Source organism: Oncorhynchus nerka, linkage group LG27 (genome assembly GCF_034236695.1).
Source record: "Oncorhynchus nerka isolate Pitt River linkage group LG27, Oner_Uvic_2.0, whole genome shotgun sequence".
Classification (NCBI taxonomy): Eukaryota; Metazoa; Chordata; class Actinopteri; order Salmoniformes; family Salmonidae; genus Oncorhynchus; species Oncorhynchus nerka.
In genome coordinates this window covers 4795953-4817540 of record NC_088422.1, presented here as the reverse complement: position 1 = coordinate 4817540, position 21588 = coordinate 4795953, and positions in this window count along the sequence as shown.

Below are 21588 nucleotides of genomic sequence, written 5' to 3'. Positions count from 1 at the left end.
TGTAGTCTACTCTACTGTAGTCTACTCTACTCTACTGTGGTCTACTCTACTGTAGTCTACTCTACTGTATTCTACACTACTCTACTGTAGTCTACTCTACTTTACTGTAGTCTACTCTACTCTACTGTATTCTACACTACTCTACTGTAGTCTACTCTACTCTACTGTGGTCTACTCTACTGTAGTCTACTCTACTGTAGTCTACTCTACTCTACTGTATTCTACACTACTCTACTGTATTCTACACTACTCTACTGTACTGTAGTCTACTCTACTGTAGTCTACTCTACTGTACTCTACTCTACTGGGGCTGTCTGTCTCCTCTCCTGTCCTGTCCTGTCCTGTCCTGTCCTGTCCTGTCCTGTCCTGTCCTCTCCTCTCCTCTCCTCTCCTCTCCTCTCCTCTCCTCTCCTGTCCTGTCCTGTCCTGTCCTGTCCTGTCCTGTCCTGTCCTGTCCTGTCCTGTCCTCTCCTCTCCTCTCCTCTCCTCTCCTCTCCTCTCCACCAAGGAAACGGAAAACAGGAAAAAATCATTCATTTGATTTCATGTTTTGTTTACTTTAGTTTTACGCAGAGGATGATGATGAGGATGATGATGAAGATGATGATGAGAGATGATGAAGATGATGAATATGATGATGATGAAGATGATGAAGATGATGAGAGATGATGAGAGATGATGATGAAGATGATGATGAGAGATGATGAAGATGATGAGAGATGATGAGAGATGATGATGATGAGAGATGATGATGATGAAGATGATGAGATATGATGATGATGATGAAGATGATGAAGATGATGAAGATGATGAGAGATGATGAGAGATGATGATGATGATTTATTTTTTTTATTTATTTTATTTCACCTTTATTTAACCAGGTAGACTAGTTGAGAACAAGTTCTCATTTGCAACTGCGACCTGGCCAAGATAAAGCATAGCAGTGTGAACAGACAACACAGAGTTACACATGGAGTAAACAATTAACAAGTCAATAACACAGTAGAAAAAAAAATGGGCAGTCTATATACAATGTGTGCAAAAGGCATGAGGAGGTAGGCGAATAATACAATTTTGCAGATTAACACTGGGGTGATAAATGATCAGATGGTCATGTACAGGTAGAGATATTGGTGTGCAAAAGAGCAGAAAAGTAAATAAATAAATAAAATAAAAAAACAGTATAAAAACAGTATGGGGATGAGGTAGGTGAAAATGGGTGGGCTATTTACCAATAGACTATGTACAGCTGCAGCGATCGGTTAGCTGCTCGGATAGCTGATGTTTGAAGTTGGTGAGGGAGATAAAAGTCTCCAACTTCAGCGATTTTTGCAGTTCATTCCAGTCACAGGCAGCAGAGTACTGGAACGAAAGGCGGCCAAATGAGGTGTTGGCTTTAGGGATGATCAGTGAGATACACCTGCTGGAGCGTGTGCTACGGATGGGTGTTGCCATCGTGACCAGTGAACTGAGATAAGGCGGAGCTTTACCTAGCATGGACTTGTAGATGACCTGGAGCCAGTGGGTCTGGCGACGAATATGTAGCGAGGGCCAGCCGACTAGAGCATACAAGTCGCAGTGGTGGGTGGTATAAGGTGCTTTGGTGACAAAACGGATGGCACTATAATAGACTGCATCCAGTTTGCTGAGTAGAGTGTTGGAAGCCATTTTGTAGATGACATCGCCGAAATCGAGGATCGGTAGGATAGTCAGTTTTACTAGGGTAAGCTTGGCGGCGTGAGTGAAGGAGGCATTGTTGCGGAATAGAAAGCCGACTCTTGATTTGATTTTCGATTGGAGATGTTTGATGTGAGTCTGGAAGGATAGTTTGCAGTCTAGCCAGACACCTAGGTACTTATAGATGTCCACATATTCAAGGTCGGAACCATCCAGGGTGGTGATGCTAGTCGGGCATGCGGGTGCAGGCAGCGATCGGTTGAAAAGCATGCATTTGGTTTTACTCGCGTTTAAGAGCAGTTGGAGGCCACGGAAGGAGTGCTGTATGGCATTGAAGCTCGTTTGGAGGTTAGATAGCAGTGTCCAATGACGGGCCGAAAGTATATAGAATGGTGTCGTCTGCGTAGAGGTGGATCAGGGAATCGCCCGCAGCAAGAGCAACATCATTGATATATACAGAGAAAAGAGTCGGCCCGAGAATTGAACCCTGTGGCACCCCCATAGAGACTGCCAGAGGACCGGACAGCATGCCCTCCGATTTGACACACTGAACTCTGTCTGCAAAGTAATTGGTGAACCAGGCAAGGCAGTCATCCGAGAAACCGAGGCTATTGAGTCTGCCGATAAGAATATGGTGATTGACAGAGTCGAAAGCCTTGGCGAGGTCGATGAAGACGGCTGCACAGTACTGTCTTTTATCGATAGCGGTTATGATATCGTTTAGTACCTTGAGCGTGGCTGAGGTGCACCCGTGACCGGCTCGGAAACCAGATTGCACAGCGGAGAAGGTACGGTGGGATTCGAGATGGTCAGTGACCTGTTTGTTGACTTGGCTTTCGAAGACCTTAGATAGGCAGGGCAGGATGGATATAGGTCTATAGCAGTTTGGGTCCAGGGTGTCTCCCCCTTTGAAGAGGGGGATGACTGCGGCAGCTTTCCAATCCTTGGGGATCTCAGACGATATGAAAGAGAGGTTGAACAGGCTGGTAATAGGGGTTGCGACAATGATGAAGATGATGAGAGATGATGATGATGAAGATGATGATGAAGATGATGAGAGATGATGATGATGAAGATGATGAGAGATGAAGATGATGATGATGATGATGAAGATGATGATGATGATGATGAAGATGATGATGAGAGATGATGAAGATGATGAGAGATGATGAAGATGATGATGAGAGATGTGACGCAAATCAGAAATGTTTTCTGCATGAAATGCAACGTCCCCAGAGTCCGGTTGTCTTCACTCAACCATGAATGAAGGAAAAAGAGATCTCTCTAGATGTAGGATTAGGCATGATGTGGGATATCCTAAGGAGTAGAAAACACATGTTCCTTGTGCTGTTAAGGATGAACACTGTGTGTGGTTGTGTGTGTGTGTGTGTGTGTGTGTTTGTGTGTGTGTATGTGTGTGTCCGTGTGCGTGCATGCGTGAGTGAGTGAGTGTGTGGATGCTCTTTGTGTGTGTGTGTGTGTGTGTGTGTGTGTGTGTGTGTGTGTGTGTGTGTGTGTGTGTGTGAGTGTGCGTGAGTGAGAATGTGCTTTCGTGCGTGAGTGAGTGTGTGGATGCTCTTTGTGTGTGTGTGTGTGTGTGTGTGTGTGTGCTTTCGTGCGTGAGTGTGTGTGTGTGTGTGTGTGTGTGTGTGTGTGTGTGTGTGCGTGAAGTGAGAATGTGCTTTCGTGCGTGAGTGAGTGTGTGGATGCTCTTTGTGTGTGTGTGTGTGTGTGTGTGTGTGTGTGTGTGTGTGTGTGTGTGAGTGCGTGAGTGAGTATGTGCTTTCATGCGTGAGTGAGTGAGTGTGTGGATGCTCTTTTGTGTGTGTGTGTGTGTGTGTGTGTGTGAGTGTGCGTGAGTGAGTATGTGCTTTCGTGCGTGAGTGAGTGAGTGTGTGGATGCTCTTTGTGTGTGTGTGTGTGTGTGTGTGTGTGTGTGTGTGTGTGTGTGTGAATGTGTGTGTGAGTGTGCGTGAGTGAGTATGTGCTTTCGTGCGTGAGTGAGTGTGTGGATGCTCTTTGTGTGTGTGTGTGTGTGTGTGTGTGTGTGTGTGTGTGAGTATGTGCTTTCGTGCGTGAGTGTGTGTGTGTGTGTGTGTGTGTGTGTGTGTGTGAGTGTGCGTGAGTGAGTGTGTGGGTCAGTCCTGTGCAGCGGAAATACTCAATCTAAAGACACTCTGAGACATTCTGACTCACCACTGTGACACACACCCACCCACTACCCCTTCCTCCTCTCATACAGTAGCTAAATTGGGTAATGCATCTTTAACATCTTGTCCCATGCGATAGACGTGGGCTACACAGGGCTCCTCGTCACGAAACCATAATGTGTCACAGACCTCCCTTCGCCGGAAGTCAAGGAGAACGTTCATTCAGAATTCACGTATTCCTCTTCTTCCTCTTCCTAGCTCAGGGATTTCTTCCATTCAAGTTGTTTTCCCTGACCTCAATATTCTTGCATGGCATCTTTGAGAGACTGACCTCTTGTCTGTCTTTCTCTCTTTCTTTCTTTCTCTGTGTCACGTTCTGACCTTTATTTCCTTTGTTTTGTATTTATTTAGTATGGTCAGGGCGTGAGTTGGGTGGGCAGTCTATGTTTGTTTTTCTATGTTTTGGGGTATTTCTATGTTTCGGCCTAGTATGGTTCTCAATCAGAGGCAGGTGTCATTAGTTGTCTCTGATTGAGAATCATACTTAGGTAGCCTGGGTTTCACTGTGTGTTTGTGGGTGATTGTTCCTGTCTCTGTGTTTTGCACCAGATAGGACTGGTTTAGGTTTTCGCACTTTTGTTAGTTTATTCGTGTACAGTTTCTTTATTAAAGTACAATGAATAACAACCACACTGCATTTTGGTCCGCCTCTACTTCACCTAAAGAAAACTGTTACACTCTGTCTTTCTCTCTGTCTTTCCTCCACTTTCTGTCGGTCTGTAATTCTGTCTGACTCTTTCTCTCTTTTTCTGTCGCTCTCTCTCATTTTCTTTATGTGTACATAGCTACACCAGTAGTAGTACATGCTTGTCTGACCTCAGCCTCTATTGGCATTGACTTGGCTTCTCAGCAACCTCTGATAGCTGCCTTTACAGACTGACAGCACGGTTCACAGGCTTCCTAGTCCAATAGCGCCACTCACATTTCTAAAAGGTAATCAATTCATAGCTCAGGTTATGGATATGTCCAGTAATTTTGTACACTGTCTATGCTGGTGCTAGGTAAAGGCTTAGGTGGGAAGGGCACGGATGGCAGCAGGGCGGGGGACATGAGGTGATGTAGTGAAGGGGGGAGGCATGGATGATGACAGGGATGGATGATGACAGGGATGGGGACATGAGGTGATGTAGTGAAGGGGGGAGGCACGGATGATGACAGGAATGGGGACATGGTGTGATGTAGTGAAGGGGGAGGCACGGATGATGACAGGGATGGGGACATGAGGTGATGTAGTGAAGGGGAGGCACGGATGATGACAGGGATGGATGATGACAGGGATGGGGACATGGTGTGATGTAGTGAAGGGGAGGCACGGATGATGACAGGGATGGGGACATGAGGTGATGTAGTGAAGGGGAGGCACGGATGATGACAGGGATGGGGACATGAGGTGATGTAGTGAAGGGGAGGCACGGATGATGACAGGAATGGGGACATGGTGTGATGTAGTGAAGGGGGAGGCACGGATGATGACAGGAATGGGGACATGAGGTGATGTAGTGAAGGGGGAGGCACGGATGATGACAGGGATGGATGATGACAGGGATGGGGACATGGTGTGATGTAGTGAAGGGGGGAGGCACGGATGATGACAGGGATGGGGACATGAGGTGATGTAGTGAAGGGGGGAGGCACGGATGATGACAGGAATGGGGACATGAGGTGATGTAGTGAAGGGGGAGGCACGGATGATGACAGGAATGGGGACGTAGTGAAGGGGGAGGCATGGATGATGACAGGGATGGGGACATGAGGTGATGTAGTGAAGGGGGGAGGCACGGATGATGACAGGAATGGGGACATGAGGTGATGTAGTGAAGGGGGGAGGCACGGATGATGACAGGGCTGGACACACACGCACACACACGTCCTCATTGTCCTGGTTTCATCCTCAATGTGCTGCCTAATATGCCAAATTGCAGCAGAATGTGATTTTCTGTGGTTTTCTGTGGTTTTCTGTGGTTTGCTGTGGTTTTCTGGTTTTCTGTGGTTTGCTGTGGTTTTCTGTGGTTTGACGTGGTTTGACGTGGTTTTCTGTGGTTTTCTGTGGTTTGCTGTGGTTTTCTGTGGTTTTCTGTGGTTTTCTGTGGTTTTCTGTGGTTTTCTGTGGTTTGCTGTGGTTTTCTGTGGTTTGCTGTGGTTTTCTGTGGTTTGCTTTGCCCCACAGCCAAGGTGTCGTTCTTCACAGATAAAACCAGACAGACCAAATTGAAATAATCTTTAAATGAATTGTGTGTCTAAGGTGTCAGGTAAGGTGGAGATGGTATGGTCCTTAATGTGGCATTTAGTTCAGTTACCATCGCTTTCTTGGGTACAGGAACAATGGTGGACATCTTGAAGCAAGTGAGGACAACAGACTGAAATAGGGAGAGATTGAATATGTCCGTAAAACACTCCAGCCAACTGGTCTGCACATGCTCTGAGGACGCGGCTTGGGATGCAGTCTGAGCCAGAATCCTTGCGAGGGTTAAGACACTTAAATGACTTACTCACATCGACCACGGAGAACAAGAGCACACATTCCTCATGAGCGGCCTCGGTGGCCCGAGTCGGCCTGCTCAATGTTGTTTTCCTTGAAGGCGGACGAAGATGGGGCTCATCCCGGAGCGAGGCGTCAGCGTCCCCGATGTGTCCGGCTTTCCCTTCATAATCTGTGATTGTCTGGAGTCCCTGCCACACGTGTCTCGTGTCGGAGCCGTTGCATTGCCACTCCACTTTGTCCCTGTTGTTTTGCCTCTTTAAATCGCCTTACGGACTTACGTACTCGTAGCTGGTTTGTTTGGACACGTCCATATTCTCAAGTCACCTCAAATCACATGTTACACGTACACGGGTTTAGCGAAATGCTTGAGTTGGGTTATTATAAACTAGCAGAATATTATAAACTATAAATCCCAGCAGAATATTATAAACTATAAATACTAGCAGAATATTATAAACTATAAATACTAGCAGAATATTACAAACTATAAATACTAGCAGAATATTATAAACTATAAATACTAGCAGAATATTATAAACTATAAATACTAGCAGAATATTATAAACTATAAATACTAGCAGAATATTACAAACTATAAATACTAGCAGAATATTATAAACTATAAATACCAGCAGAATATTATAAACTATAAATACCAGCAGAATATTATAAACTGTTGTCACGCCTTGGTCTTAGTATTTTGTGTTTTCTTTATGTATTTGGTCAGGCCAGGGTGTGACATGGGGTTATTGTGGTGTGTTTTTGTCTTGGGGTTTTGTGGGGTTTCTACGTAGTCTATGGCTGCCTGAGGCGGTTCTCAATCAGAGTCAGGTGATTATCGTTGTCTCTGATTGGGAACCATATTTAGGCAGCCATATTCTGTGAGTGTTTCGTGGGTGATTGTTCCTGTCTTTGTGTTTGCACCAGATAGGGCTGTTTCGGTTTTCATTATTTCATTTCATTACTTTTGTCGTTTCCGCTTGTATAGTTTTTTCTTTATTAAAATATATCATGAATCATCATCACGCTGCATTTTGGTCCGATCCTTGTTCCACCTCTTCGTCAGAGGAGGAGATAGAAGAGAGCCGTTACAACTATAAATAAGAGCAGAATATTATAAACTATAAATACCAGCAGAATATTACTTTGGGGGCAAAGAAAACATTACAATCGACACTTCACTTGACCAAAGAACATTTCTCAACAGAATGAAATAAAACACTTGCGAACTACTTTTAAAAATTCAAAATGTCAGAGTCAATTGGAGTGTCTGTACTCCCTGCCCCCACATCATAGGCCTGCAGTAGCTGAAGCGTAATGGTAATAGCCACACCACACCAAATGCCTACAAACGTTTCTAAACTCTCCTCCCAGCCCTCTGATGTCATGGTTGAAGGCTCTGTGAAGGGTCCTGCCCTGTGTGTACTCACCGGTGTGTGTGTGTGTGTGTGTGTGTGTGTGTGTGTGTGTGTGTGTGTGTGTGTGTGTGTGTGTGTGTGTGTGTGTGTGTGTATTCATCATCTTAGGAGGGCCAACAGAGTGGTGTGTGGTCTACCTTGTTGCCTGACAAGACACACACACACACACACTGGAGGGAGAAGAGAGAATAAACAGCACAGGAAGTGAGATATTGAAGAATGGGACAGAGAACGAGGTTGGGTCTCAATACACAACACATTTCACCTCCTCTACAAGATGTGGCACCGACGGAAAAGAGCGTCATCTTACAAGTTCCAACCCAACTTTTTTTTGTACATTAGCCTGCTGGCCTTACTGTGTGGATAGGAACATTAGCCTGCTAGCCTTACTGGGTCTATAGGAACATTAGCCTCCTGGCCTTACTGTGTGGATAGGAACATTAGACTGCTGGCCTTACTGTGTGGATAGGAACATTAGCCTGCTGGCCTTACTGAGTCTATAGGAACATTAGCCTGCTGGCCTTACTGTGTGGATAGGAACATTAGCCTGCTGGCCTTACTGTGTGGATAGGAACATTAGCCTGCTGGCCTTACTGAGTCTATAGGAACATTAGCCTGCTGGCCTTACTGGGTGGATAGGAACATTAGCGTGCTGGCCTTACTGAGTCTATGGGAACATTAGCCTGCTGGCCTTACTGAGTCTATGGGAACATTAGCCTGCTGGCCTTACTGAGTCTATGGGAACATTAGCCTGCTGGCCTTACTGAGTGGATAGGAACATTTGCCTGCTGGCCTTACTGAGTCAATAGGAACATTAGCCTGCTGGCCTTACTGAGTCTATAGGAACATTAGCCTGCTGGCCTTACTGAGTGGATAGGAACATTAGCCTGCTGGCCTTACTGTGTGGATAGGAACATTAGCCTGCTGGCCTTACTGAGTCTATAGGAACATTAGCCTGCTGGCCTTACTGTGTGGATAGGAACATTAGCCTGCTGGCCTTACTGTGTGGATAGGAACATTAGCCTGCTGGCCTTACTGAGTCTATAGGAACATTAGCCTGCTGGCCTTACTGGGTGGATAGGAACATTAGCGTGCTGGCCTTACTGAGTCTATGGGAACATTAGCCTGCTGGCCTTACTGAGTCTATGGGAACATTAGCCTGCTGGCCTTACTGAGTCTATGGGAACATTAGCCTGCTGGCCTTACTGAGTGGATAGGAACATTTGCCTGCTGGCCTTACTGAGTCAATAGGAACATTAGCCTGCTGGCCTTACTGAGTCAATAGGAACATTAGCCTGCTGGCCTTACTGAGTCTATAGGAACATTAGCCTGCTGGCCTTACTGAGTGGATAGGAACATTAGCCTGCTGGCCTTACTGGGTGGATAGGAACATTTGCCTGCTGGCCTTACTGGGTCTATAGGAACATTAGCCTCCTGGCCTTACTGTGTGGATAGGAACATTAGACTGCTGGCCTTACTGTGTGGATAGGAACATTAGCCTGCTGGCCTTACTGAGTCTATAGGAACATTAGCCTGCTGGCCTTACTGTGTGGATAGGAACATTAGCCTGCTGGCCTTACTGTGTGGATAGGAACATTAGCCTGCTGGCCTTACTGTGTGGATAGGAACATTAGCCTGCTGGCCTTACTGAGTCTATAGGAACATTAGCCTGCTGGCCTTACTGGGTGGATAGGAACATTAGCGTGCTGGCCTTACTGAGTCTATGGGAACATTAGCCTGCTGGCCTTACTGAGTCTATGGGAACATTAGCCTGCTGGCCTTACTGAGTCTATGGGAACATTAGCCTGCTGGCCTTACTGAGTGGATAGGAACATTTGCCTGCTGGCCTTACTGAGTCAATAGGAACATTAGCCTGCTGGCCTTACTGAGTCTATAGGAACATTAGCCTGCTGGCCTTACTGAGTGGATAGGAACATTAGCCTGCTGGCCTTACTGTGTGGATAGGAACATTAGCCTGCTGGCCTTACTGAGTCTATAGGAACATTAGCCTGCTGGCCTTACTGTGTGGATAGGAACATTAGCCTGCTGGCCTTACTGTGTGGATAGGAACATTAGCCTGCTGGCCTTACTGAGTCTATAGGAACATTAGCCTGCTGGCCTTACTGGGTGGATAGGAACATTAGCGTGCTGGCCTTACTGAGTCTATGGGAACATTAGCCTGCTGGCCTTACTGAGTCTATGGGAACATTAGCCTGCTGGCCTTACTGAGTCTATGGGAACATTAGCCTGCTGGCCTTACTGAGTGGATAGGAACATTTGCCTGCTGGCCTTACTGAGTCAATAGGAACATTAGCCTGCTGGCCTTACTGAGTCTATAGGAACATTAGCCTGCTGGCCTTACTGAGTGGATAGGAACATTAGCCTGCTGGCCTTACTGGGTGGATAGGAACATTTGCCTGCTGGCCTTACTGTGTGGATAGGAACATTAGCCTGCTGGCCTTACTGAGTCTATAGGAACATTAGGCTGCTGGCCTTACTGAGTGGGTAGGAACATTAGCCTGCTGGCCTTAGTCTAGGAACATTAGACTGGGATAGGGAACATTAGCCTGCTGGCCTTACAGTGGATAGGAACATTTGCCTGCTGGCCTTACTGTGTGGATAGGAACATTAGCCTGCTGGTGGTCTATAGGAACATTAGCCTGCTGGCCTTACTGAGTGGGATAGGAACATTAGCCTGCTGGCCTTACTGTGTGGATAGGAACATTAGCCTGCTGGCCTTACTGAGTCTATAGGAACATTAGCCTGCTGGCCTTACTGAGTGGATAGGAACATTAGCCTGCTGGCCTTACTGAGTGGATAGGAACATTAGCCTGCTGGCCTTACTGGGTGGATAGGAACATTAGCCCAAGCTATTTAGGAGGGATATAACACCTGGCACAAATTATTGCGTAATTCAGTTTGTCCTGCTGAGGGGTGCCCTATACCTGTACCTGTGCCCAGAGGGGAGTAAAGATCTCATCCAGGCCTGTCTGTTCGACTCCAAGTACCTTGGGGAGGGCCCTGACCTTAAAGATCTCATCCAGGCCTGTCTGTTTGACCCCAAGTACCTTGGGGAGGGCCCTGACCTTAAAGATCTCATCCAAGCCTTTTGTTTGACTCCAAGTGCCTTGGGGATGGCCCTGACCTTAAAGATCCCATCCAAGCCTGTCTGTTTGACTCCAAGTACCTTGGGGAGGGCCCTGACCTTAAAGATCCCATCCAAGCCTGTCAGTTTGACTCTAAGTACCTTGCTTGCTGTGGTAATAATCCTTCTCATAATGTTTCTCTGGCTGACAGTGGCATTGCCAAACCAATAAAACAATACAAAAAGTAAAAAATACTCTCAATGAGAGTTTTGTAAAACAGAGTCAGTATAGTACAGTCTACATTAAAAGATCCCAGCTTTTTGAGAAAGTACAGAAATACGACTTCAACTCCGACTCAGCTGTTCATACCGGACCCTATTCCTTTGTTCCATGGTCTGCCAAAACGCTGCAGGCGTAGACGCGGGAGACGAGGTGGAGTCCTGGTGAATCTGAAGACGAAGAGAAAATCTAACGGCGCTCCCCCTTCGTGCTTTAGGAAAATGTCCAGTCACTCGAGAATAACATGGATGAGCTTAGTTTGAGAGTCTCCTATCAGAGAGACTTGAAAAGCTGTGTGTATGTGATAACTGAAAATGATGTCCCATTCTAGGAGTGACAGCGTAGGAACATTGGGTTAGCTGCCTTGTTCAGGTAAATATAAAGTAAAAACAGATTTTTGGAATTTTAGCAAATTTATTAAACATTTCAAACGGAAATATCATATATAAGTACTCAGTACTTTGTTGCAACACCTTTGGCAGCGATTACAGTCTGGAGTCTTCTTGGGTTTGATGCTACAAGCTTGGCACACCTCTATTTGGGGAGTTTCTCCCATTCTTCTCTGCAGATCCTCTCAAACTCTGTCAGGTTGGATAGGGGAGCGTCGCTGCACAGCTATTTTCAGGTCTCTCCAGAGATGTTCGATAAGGTTCAAGTCCAGGCCCTGGCTGGGCCACTCAAGGACATTCAGAGACTTGTCCCAAAGCCACTCCTGAGATTTCTTGGCTGTGTGCTTAGGGTCATTGTCCTGTTGGAAGGTGAATCTTCGCCTAGACTGAGGTCCTGAGAGCTCTGGAGCAGGTTTTCATCAAGGATCTCTCTGTACTTTGCTCCGTTCATCTTTCCCTCGATCCTGACTAGTCTCCCAGTCCCTGTCGCTGAAAAACATCCCCACAGCATGATGCTGCCACCACCATACTTTAGCATAAGGATGCTGCCAGGTTTAGACATGTAGCTAGGTAGCTAGCTAGCTAGCTAGCTAAACAATGAACTGGCATAATCCCAACTCATACTACTACCAATAATGAACTGATTGTCCTAGCTGTAGTATGAGCCTGCAGGTAGCTAAAGCTCACCAACTAGGTTCAATTTGAGCTAATTAGTCAACATTAGGTTGTAACTAGCAATGCAAATGGCTCTGAGATATGAGTAATATTACTACACAGATCATACACATAACGTTAGCTAGCGAGACAGCCAGCTGACGTTAGCTAGCGAGACAGCCAGCTGACGTTAGCTAGCGAGACAGCCAGCTGACGTTAGCTAGCGAGACAGCCAGCTGACGTTAGCTAGCTAGCTAACAGTAAACTTTAACTTGCAATGAAAATGACTTTCTGACAAAATTTGAAAGGCATATCTGAAAACGTAGCTAGCATTGGCGTGGCAGAAAGTAGCCCATCGCTTTTTCCCAAATGATCTGTCGATAGCGTTTAGCCTGCTAAATTCAGGGTATCAATGTTGTTGGGAAAAGTAGCAACACTTGGTTGCTTCTCACTCTCGGTGTTTAACGTCTTCTTTTTTTTTAAACGGCAGGATCGAAAGGACTGTCAACACATATTGAACAGCTCACGTTATAGACAGAAGCATGCTACATGGCAGACCAATCCAAACTCATCTCCCGGCATGTCCAGCCCATCCAATATGCCAGCCAATCATGGCTAAGAGGTTTCCATCTTGTTCTGTTTCTAAACTAACGAGGATCGTAATTTAACAACGTTATTTGTATTTTATGGAAGTTTGTTATTTTGAAAACTTCACATGTTCCAGAAAGTACATCTGCCAAAAAACACATTTAGATAAAAAATAAAAGTTTACATTCAAATGTCTCTCCTGTGAGGTAGTGATGTAGTGACAGACACCTAGTTTCCTAGGAAACGAGTCACAAATGTTTGTCATGACACAAAAAAACGGATAATTATACAATGTTTGTTTTAAAAAACATTCGCTGACATTGCAAGAATGTTGCCAGAACACAATTCACATTTAGTCTGTTCTTTAAAGGTTCCCAGAATGTTTCATTACGTCGTGAGAACAGTCTGGTGAGAACATTGTGGGGGACAATCACAAACAAATATGTTTCCAAAACACAAAAAACTGTGCAGTTGTGCTGGTCGGTGAACCTTGCTGGAAAGTTGTGAGTGTGGGTGAACCTTCTGTATGTTAACATACAGTTCTCTCAACATCCATCTGTTTAGTATCAGACTGTTCCCCTTTCTGCTGGGTTTACAGGGTTCACACAGCCAAGGGCGTTGCCGGGACGTTGCCGGGATGTTGCCGGGGGAAAACAGGAGACCTATGGAAGGCCTCTATAACACTTTCGCGTTAAGCACGACATGGCTTGTAAGCATGTTAGCCTGTTAGCCTGTTAGCCTGTTAGCCTGTTAGCCTGTTCTGCCATTTGTACTGGAATTTATTCTGCCTCTCCTCAAAATAAATACCTAGGAATAACAAATCAAACATTTAACCATCAAAACTTTCTTCTTCTTCGACTTTATTTGAACATCCTCAAATCACTGTGAATACAAAAAACCAACATACAGGTACTTAAGGAGCAGATGGCCTACAGTGCACGCACACACACACACACACACACACACACACACACACACACACACACACACACACACACACACACACACACACACACACACACACACACACACACACACACACACACACACACACCATAGTTGAGAGCGTTGGGCGAATAATAAAAAGGTCCCTGATTTGAATCCCCAACTACGTATAACATCTGTCGACATGGTCTGGATAAGACTGTTTACTACTAAAATCATCCCTTTAAAAAAGGCACTTGTTATGAATTACAAGGTGTCCCCAACCTCTTGGCCTGAAGTTTGGGAACATTTTAATGTTCTCATTAAGAATTGAATAAATCTTGCTAAAACGCTCTCCTGCAAGACCATGCTGCTTAATATTAAATGAAAGTTATACTAAAAGTGCATGTCAAGAACAGGTGTTGAGACTTCCTCTCTATCTCTCTCATTTAAGCTGAATCTGGGTGATTCTCTGTCTCTCTCTCCCTCGGTCTCTCTCCCTCGGTCTCTCTCCCTCGGTCTCTCTCCCTCGGTCTCTCTCCCGGTCTCTCTCCCTCGGGTCTCTCTCCCTCGGGTCTCTCTCCCTCGGTCTCTCTCTCCCTCTGTCTCTCTCTCCCTCTGTCTCTCTCTCCCTCTGTCTCTCTCTCCCTCTGTCTCTCTCTCCCTCTGTCTCTCTCCCTCTGTCTCTCTCCCTCGGCCTCTCTCCCTCGGCCTCTCTCCCTCGGCCTCTCTCCCTCGGCCTCTCTCCCTCTGTCTCTCCCTCGGTCTCTCTCCCTCGGTCTCTCTCCCTCGGTCTCTCTCCCTCGGTCTCTCTCCCTCTGTATTTCAATTCAATTCAATTCAAGGGCTTTATTGGCATGGGAAACATGTGTTGACATTGCCAAAGCAAGTGGTTACTCTCTCTCTCTCTGTGTCTCTCTCTCTCTCTCTCTCTCTGTCTCTCTCTCTCTCTGTCTCTCTCTCTCTCTCTGTCTCTGTCTTCTCTCTCTCTCATATCTCTCTCATCTCTCCCATCTCTCCCATCTCTCCCTTAGAGATGTCACGGATCATATCCCGAGACTTCTGGTCCTCGACAGTGAGGGTTATTTTCAAAGCATCGCCCTGAGTGGAGTGTGTGTGTGTGTGTGCCTTTTCACTGACTTTGTGAGTTTAGAAGATTTGAAGGCTGTTTTGAAGGTTGAACAACAAGAAAGGAAGCTTTTCACATTCAATCTTTACTCGTCTACTGTCTTTAGATAAAAGGCAGGATGTTAAAACCTCTGTAAGACACTAGCATTCCATCTGGCCAACCTCCAGTGAGATTGCAGAGCGCCAAATTCAATTACAGAAATGCTCATTATAAAAAAATCTGAAAACAAAACAAAACATATTTTACATAGGTTTAAAGATTAACCTCTTGTTAAACCAACCACAGTGTCATATTTATAAAAATGCTTTTGGGCGAAAGCATACCTAGCCCAGAACATACCTAGCCCAGAACATACCTAGCCCAGAACATAGCTAGCCCAGAACATACCTAGCCCAGAACATACCTAGCCCAGAACATACCTAGCCCAGAACATACCTAGCCCAGAACATAGCTAACCCAGAACATACCTAGCCCAGAACATACCTAGCCCAGAACATAGCTAACCCAGAACATACCTAGACCAGAACATAGCTAACCCAGAACATACCTAGACCAGAACATAGCTAACCCAGAACATACCTAGACCAGAACATAGCTAACCCAGAACATAGCTAACCCAGAACATAGCTAACCCAGAACATACCTAGCCCAGAACATACCTAGCCCAGAACATACCTAGCCCAGAACATACCTATCCCAGAACATACCTAGCCCAGAACATACCTAGTCCAGAACATACCTAGTCCAGAACATACCCAGCCCAGAACATACCTAGCCCAGAACATACCTAGCCCAGAACATAGCCCTGTTGACAAATTATTACAAACAGTAACCAGCCAAGCAGAAGCGTTACAAAACTCAGAAATAGAGATAAAATTAATCCCTTACCTTTGATGATCTTCATATGGTGGCAATCAGAAGACATTAATTTACTCAATAAATGTTCCTTTTGTTCAATGAAGTCTCTTTATATCCAAAAACCTCCGTTTTGTTAGTGCGTTTTCTTCAGTAATCCACAAGCTCAAACTCAGTCAAAACAATCAGACAAAAAAATCCAAATTGTAAAGTTCATAAAAACATGTCAAACGATGTTTATATTCAATCCTCAGGTTGTTTTTAAGCCTAAATGATCTATAATATTTCAACAGGACAATAACGTTGTCAATATAAAAGGTAAACAAGAAATGCACATGCGCCTGAAAAAACTCTGCTTCACGTTAGGGTCCACTCGTTCAGACTGGTCTTACTCCCTCATTTATAAGAATACAAGCCTGAAACAATTTCTAAAGACTGTTGACATCTAGTGGAAGGCATAGGAACTGCAAATGGAGTCCTATGTCAATGGATACTGTAATGGCATTGAATAGAAAGAAAAAAAATAGGAAAAAAAAACTACTTCCTGAATGGATTTTTCTCAGGTTTTCACCTGCTAAATCAGTTCTGTTATACTCACAGACACTATTGTAACAGTTTTGGAAACTTTAGAGTGTTTTCTATCCAAATATACCAGTTATATGCATATCATATCGTCTGGGCCCGAGTAGCAGGCCGTTTAGTTTGGGCATGCTTTTCATCCAAAATTCCGAATGCTGCCCCCTAGCCTAGAGAGGATAAGCCTTGAGACAATTGAGACATGGATTGACTATGTGTGCCATTCAGAGGGTGAATGGACAAGACAAAAGATTGAAGTGCCTTTGAACAGGGTATGGTAGTAGGTGCCTTTGAACGGGGTATGGTAGTAGGTGCCTTTGAACAGGGTCTGGTAGTAGGTGCCTTTGAACAGGGTATGGTAGTAGGTGCCTTTGAACAGGGTATGGTAGTAGGTGCCTTTGAACAGGGTCTGGTAGTAGGTGCCTTTGAACAGGGTATGGTAGTAGGTGCCTTTGAACGGGGTATGGTAGTAGGTGCCTTTGAACAGGGTATGGTAGTAGGTGCTTTTGAACGGGGTATGGTAGTAGGTGCCTTTGAACGGGGTATGGTAGTAGGTGCCTTTGAACGGGGTATGGTAGTAGGTGCCTTTGAACGGGGTATGGTTTTAGGTGCCTTTGAACAGGGTATGGTAATAGGTGCCTTTGAACGGGGTATGGTACACCGGTTTGAATGTGTCAAGAACTGCAAGGCTGCTGGGTTTGTCACGCTTCCTGTGAGTATCAAGAATAGTCAACCACCCAAAGGACATCCAGACAACGTGACACAGCTGTGGGAAGCACCAGAGTCAACATCAGCATTGGGGCCAGCATCCCTGTGGAAAGCTTTAGACACCTTGTAGAGTCAACATGGGGCCAGCATCCCTGTGGAAAGCTTTAGACACCTTGTAGAGTCAACATGGGGCCAGCATCCCTGTGGAAAGCTTTAGACACCTTGTAGAGTCAACATGGGGCCAGCATCCCTGTGGAACGCTTTAGACACCTTGTAGAGTCAACATGGGGACAGCATCCCTGTGGAACGCTTTAGACACCTTGTAGAGCCCCTGCCCCGACGAAGTGAGGCTGTTCTGAGGGCAAACGTGGGGTGTAACTCAATATTAGTGAAGGTTTTCCTAATCTTTGGTATACTTAGTGTATCTTCAACAGTAAATAAAGGAATGACTGTGTCCCAATTGGTCCCCCTATAGGCCCTGAACAAAAGTACTGCACTATTTAGGCAATAGGAACGCACTAAGTGTCTGTGATACTGCAGACTTCTGTCTAGAATTAAGAGGACAAAGTGCACTTAAAAGAAGTCAAAATAAGTCTACTAAATAAGGAATATGGCGTCATTTGGGACACGAGCAGAACGAGAGAGAGCCAGTTTCCCCTTGACACGGTCATTACGTCTGTGGATGGATACAGGGCCTGTCTTCCTTCCCAGAAAACACAGCGACATGTGTTCTTGTCACAAAACGGTCGGCCACGAACCAACGCTCTGCTCTGGTGAAATAACAGTGCTCTGTATAGGGAATGGTGTTATGTGGAACACCTATATGGTGAAATAACAGTGCCCTTATATAGGGAATGGTGTTATGTGGAACACCTATATGGTGAAATAACAGTGACCTTATATAGGGAATGGTGTTATGTGGAACACCTATATGGTGAAATAACAGTGACCCATCGTGTTCTGTATGTTTCTGTTAGATTACGTTAGATAAGGCTCACAGTGGATGATGTTTCTGTGAGATTACGTTAGATTAGGCTCATGGAGGATTCTAGTTCTTCTGCAGTTGGAGCAGTTGGATGGTCCACCACTGAAAGCCCTGACGCTCTACGATGCGGCAAAGCTAACTAGACAACTAGACAACGTATGTTAAGCTTCGGTTTGACATTTAAAGAAGCAAGAAATTGTAATTATTACTGAGTTTATAAAAATGTTCTTCTTCGTTTCACCTCTCCAAATGACTTCAGGACCGTCGACTGTCCGAGCCCCCCAGGAGGTATCCCATCTACCAGAACCAGGGAGTTTGGATCAGTCTGATTCTCTGTGCTCTGAGTTGAAGGGGGACCAGCTTGAGGTGAGGCTAAACCTTCCAAAAGTGTTGAAAATTACAAATCTCCCATCTATAACACTGCACCATCACATTTTCTCACTGTACAGTGTCACCTGTGTGTTTGCTTGTTTACGTCTCTGTCTCCTACCCTGGTTCCCTTTAACTCTGCTCCTGTTCTCCAGGACCTAGTGGTTCTGCCCAACATCCAGACATGGATCCACCTGATGTCCTCAATTACCTGTTCTCCAGGACCTAGTGGTTCGGCCCAACACCCAGACCTGGATCCACCTGATGTCCTCAATTACCTGTTCTCCAGGACCTAGTGGTTCTGCCCAACACCCAGACCTGGATCCACCTGATGTCCTCAATTACCTGTTCTCCATGACCTAGTGGTTCGGCCCAACACCCAGACCTGGATCCACCTGATGTCCTCAATTACCTGTTCTCCAGGACCTAGTGGTTCTGCCCAACACCCAGACCTGGATCCACCTGATGTCCTCAATTACCTGTTCTCCAGGACCTAGTGGTTCTGTCCAACACCCAGACCTGGATCCACCTGATGTCCTCCAGAACCCTGACAAACGACCCCATGTTCTATACAGAACCAGGACAAACGACCCCGTGTTCTATAAAGAACCCTGACAAACGACCCCGTGTTCTATAAAGAACCCTGACAAACGTCCCCGTGTTCTATAAAGAACCCTGACAAACGTCCCCGTGTTCTATACAGAACCCTGACAAACGGCCTCGTGTTCTATACAGAACCCTGACAAACGGCCTCGTGTCAACCATTCATATGAATATGAACGGTAACAAGGGGAAGAGGGTCTTTGAGTTCAAATCACAACCTTTTACGTGACGTTGGAATACCTTCTCGAGCTTGCCTAATTTAAAACAAGGGTTACATTTTTTAAAAATGATCTAGATCATTTTGCTTTTCCAACTTTACAGCAACTGTGAGTCTTGTGGACTCATGCCTGAAGTATGTACCTGACTGCAAGGGGGGCAGTGGGAGGGCCAATGAGGAAGGGGTGAGAAGGGGGCAGTGGGAGGGCCAATGAGGAAGGGGGTGAGAAGAGGGCAGTGGGAGGGCCAATGAGGAAGGGGTGAGAAGGGGGCAGTGGGAGGGCCAATGAGGAAGGGGATGAGAAGGGGGCAGTGGGAGGGCCAATGAGGAAGGGGGTGAGAAGAGAGCAGTGGGAGGGCCAATGAGGAAGGGGATGAGAAGGGGGCAGTGGGAGGGCCAATGAGGAAGGGGTTGAGAAGGGGGCAGTGGGAGGGCCAATGAGGAAGGGGATGAGAAGGGGGCAGTGGGAGGGCCAATGAGGAAGGGGTGAGAAGAGGGCAGTGGGAGGGCCAATGAGGAAGGGGGTGAGAAGGGGGCAGTGGGAGGGCCAATGAGGAAGGGGATGAGAAGGGGGCAGTGGGAGGGCCAATGAGGAAGGGGGTGAGAAGGGGGCAGTGGGAGGGCCAATGAGGAAGGGGTTGAGAAGGGGGCAGTGGGAGGGCCAATGAGGAAGGGGTTGAGAAGGGGGCAGTGGGAGGGCCAATGAGGAAGGGGATGAGAAGGGGGCAGTGGGAGGGCCAATGAGGAAGGGGATGAGAAGGGGGCAGTGGGAGGGCCAATGAGGAAGGGGATGAGAAGGGGGCAGTGGGAGGGCCAATGAGGAAGGGGGTGAGAAGGGGGCAGTGGGAGGGCCAATGAGGAAGGGGATGAGAAGGGGGCAGTGGGAGGGCCAATGAGGAAGGGGATGAGAAGGGGGCAGTGGGAGGGCCAATGAGGAAGGGGGTGAGAAGGGGGCAGTGGGAGGGCCAATGAGGAAGGGGATGAGAAGGGGGCAGTGGGAGGCCCAATGAGGAAGGGGGTGAGAAGGGGGCAGTGGGATGCCAATGAGGAAGAGGGTGAGAAGGGGGCAGTGGGAGGGCCAATGAGGAAGGGGATGAGAAGAGGGCAGTGGGAGGGCCAATGAGGAAGGGGGTGAGAAGAGGGCAGTGGGAGGGCCAATGAGGAAGGGGATGAGAAGAGGGCAGTGGGAGGGCCAATGAGGAAGAGGGTGATAGAGTTGTTAGGAAGTTAAAGTCAACAAAGCCTGTTCCGTTGTTTTACAGTTCATTATCAATCTAATCTGTTTCCACAAGCCTGTGGATGAGAAGGGGGCAGTGGGAGGGCCAATGAGGAAGAGGATGAGAAGGGGGCAGTGGGAGGGCCAATGAGGAAGAGGATGAGAAGAGGGCAGTGGGAGGGCCAATGAGGAAGAGGATGAGAAGAGGGCAGTGGGAGGGCCAATGAGGAAGAGGATGAGAAGAGGGCAGTGGGAGGGCCAATGAGGAAGAGGATGAGAAGAGGGCAGTGGGAGGGCCAATGAGGAAGAGGATGAGAAGAGGGCAGTGGGAGGGCCAATGAGGAAGGGGGTGAGAAGAGGGCAGTGGGAGGGCCAATGAGGAAGGGGTTGAGAAGGGGGCAGTGGGAGGGCCAATGAGGAAGAGGATGAGAAGAGGGCAGTGGGAGGGCCAATGAGGAAGAGGATGAGAAGAGGGCAGTGGGAGCCTGTGAGGAAGAGGATGAGAAGGGGGCAGTGGGAGCCTGTGCCAGAAAGGTTTTTTACAAAATCTTTTTTTATAGATTTTGGAACGATTGTACATCCATTTTGTGATGCAATAAAAAATAAAAAATTTGACGGACAAAGGTTTACATAACACTCTCCACTCTCTTGTGTTCAACAGAATGACAACAGCCGACAGTAGAATAGGCCTTAACTCTGTAAAATACATTCTGCACCATGGACTGGTGATAATCCCTGTTGAGTTTATGGACTGGTGATAATCCCTGTTGAGTTTATGGACTGGTGATAATCCCTGTTGAGTTTATGGACTGGTGATAATCCCTGTTGAGTTTATGGACTGGTGATAATCCCTGTTGAGTTTATGGACTGGTGATAATCCCTGTTGAGTTTATGGACTGCTGATAATCCCTGTTGAGTTTATGGACTGGTGATAATCCCTGTTGAGTTCATGGATGGGTGATAATCCCTGTTGAGTTTATGGACTGGTGATAATCCCTGTTGAGTTTATGGACTGCTGATAATCCCTGTTGAGTTTATGGACTGGTGATAATCCCTGTTGAGTTCATGGATGGGTGATAATCCCTGTTGAGTTTATGGACTGGTGATAATCCCTGTTGAGTTTATGGACTGGTGATAATCCCTGTTGAGTTTATGGACTGGTGATAATCCCTGTTGAGTTCATGGATGGGTGATAATCCCTGTTGAGTTTATGGACTGGTGAT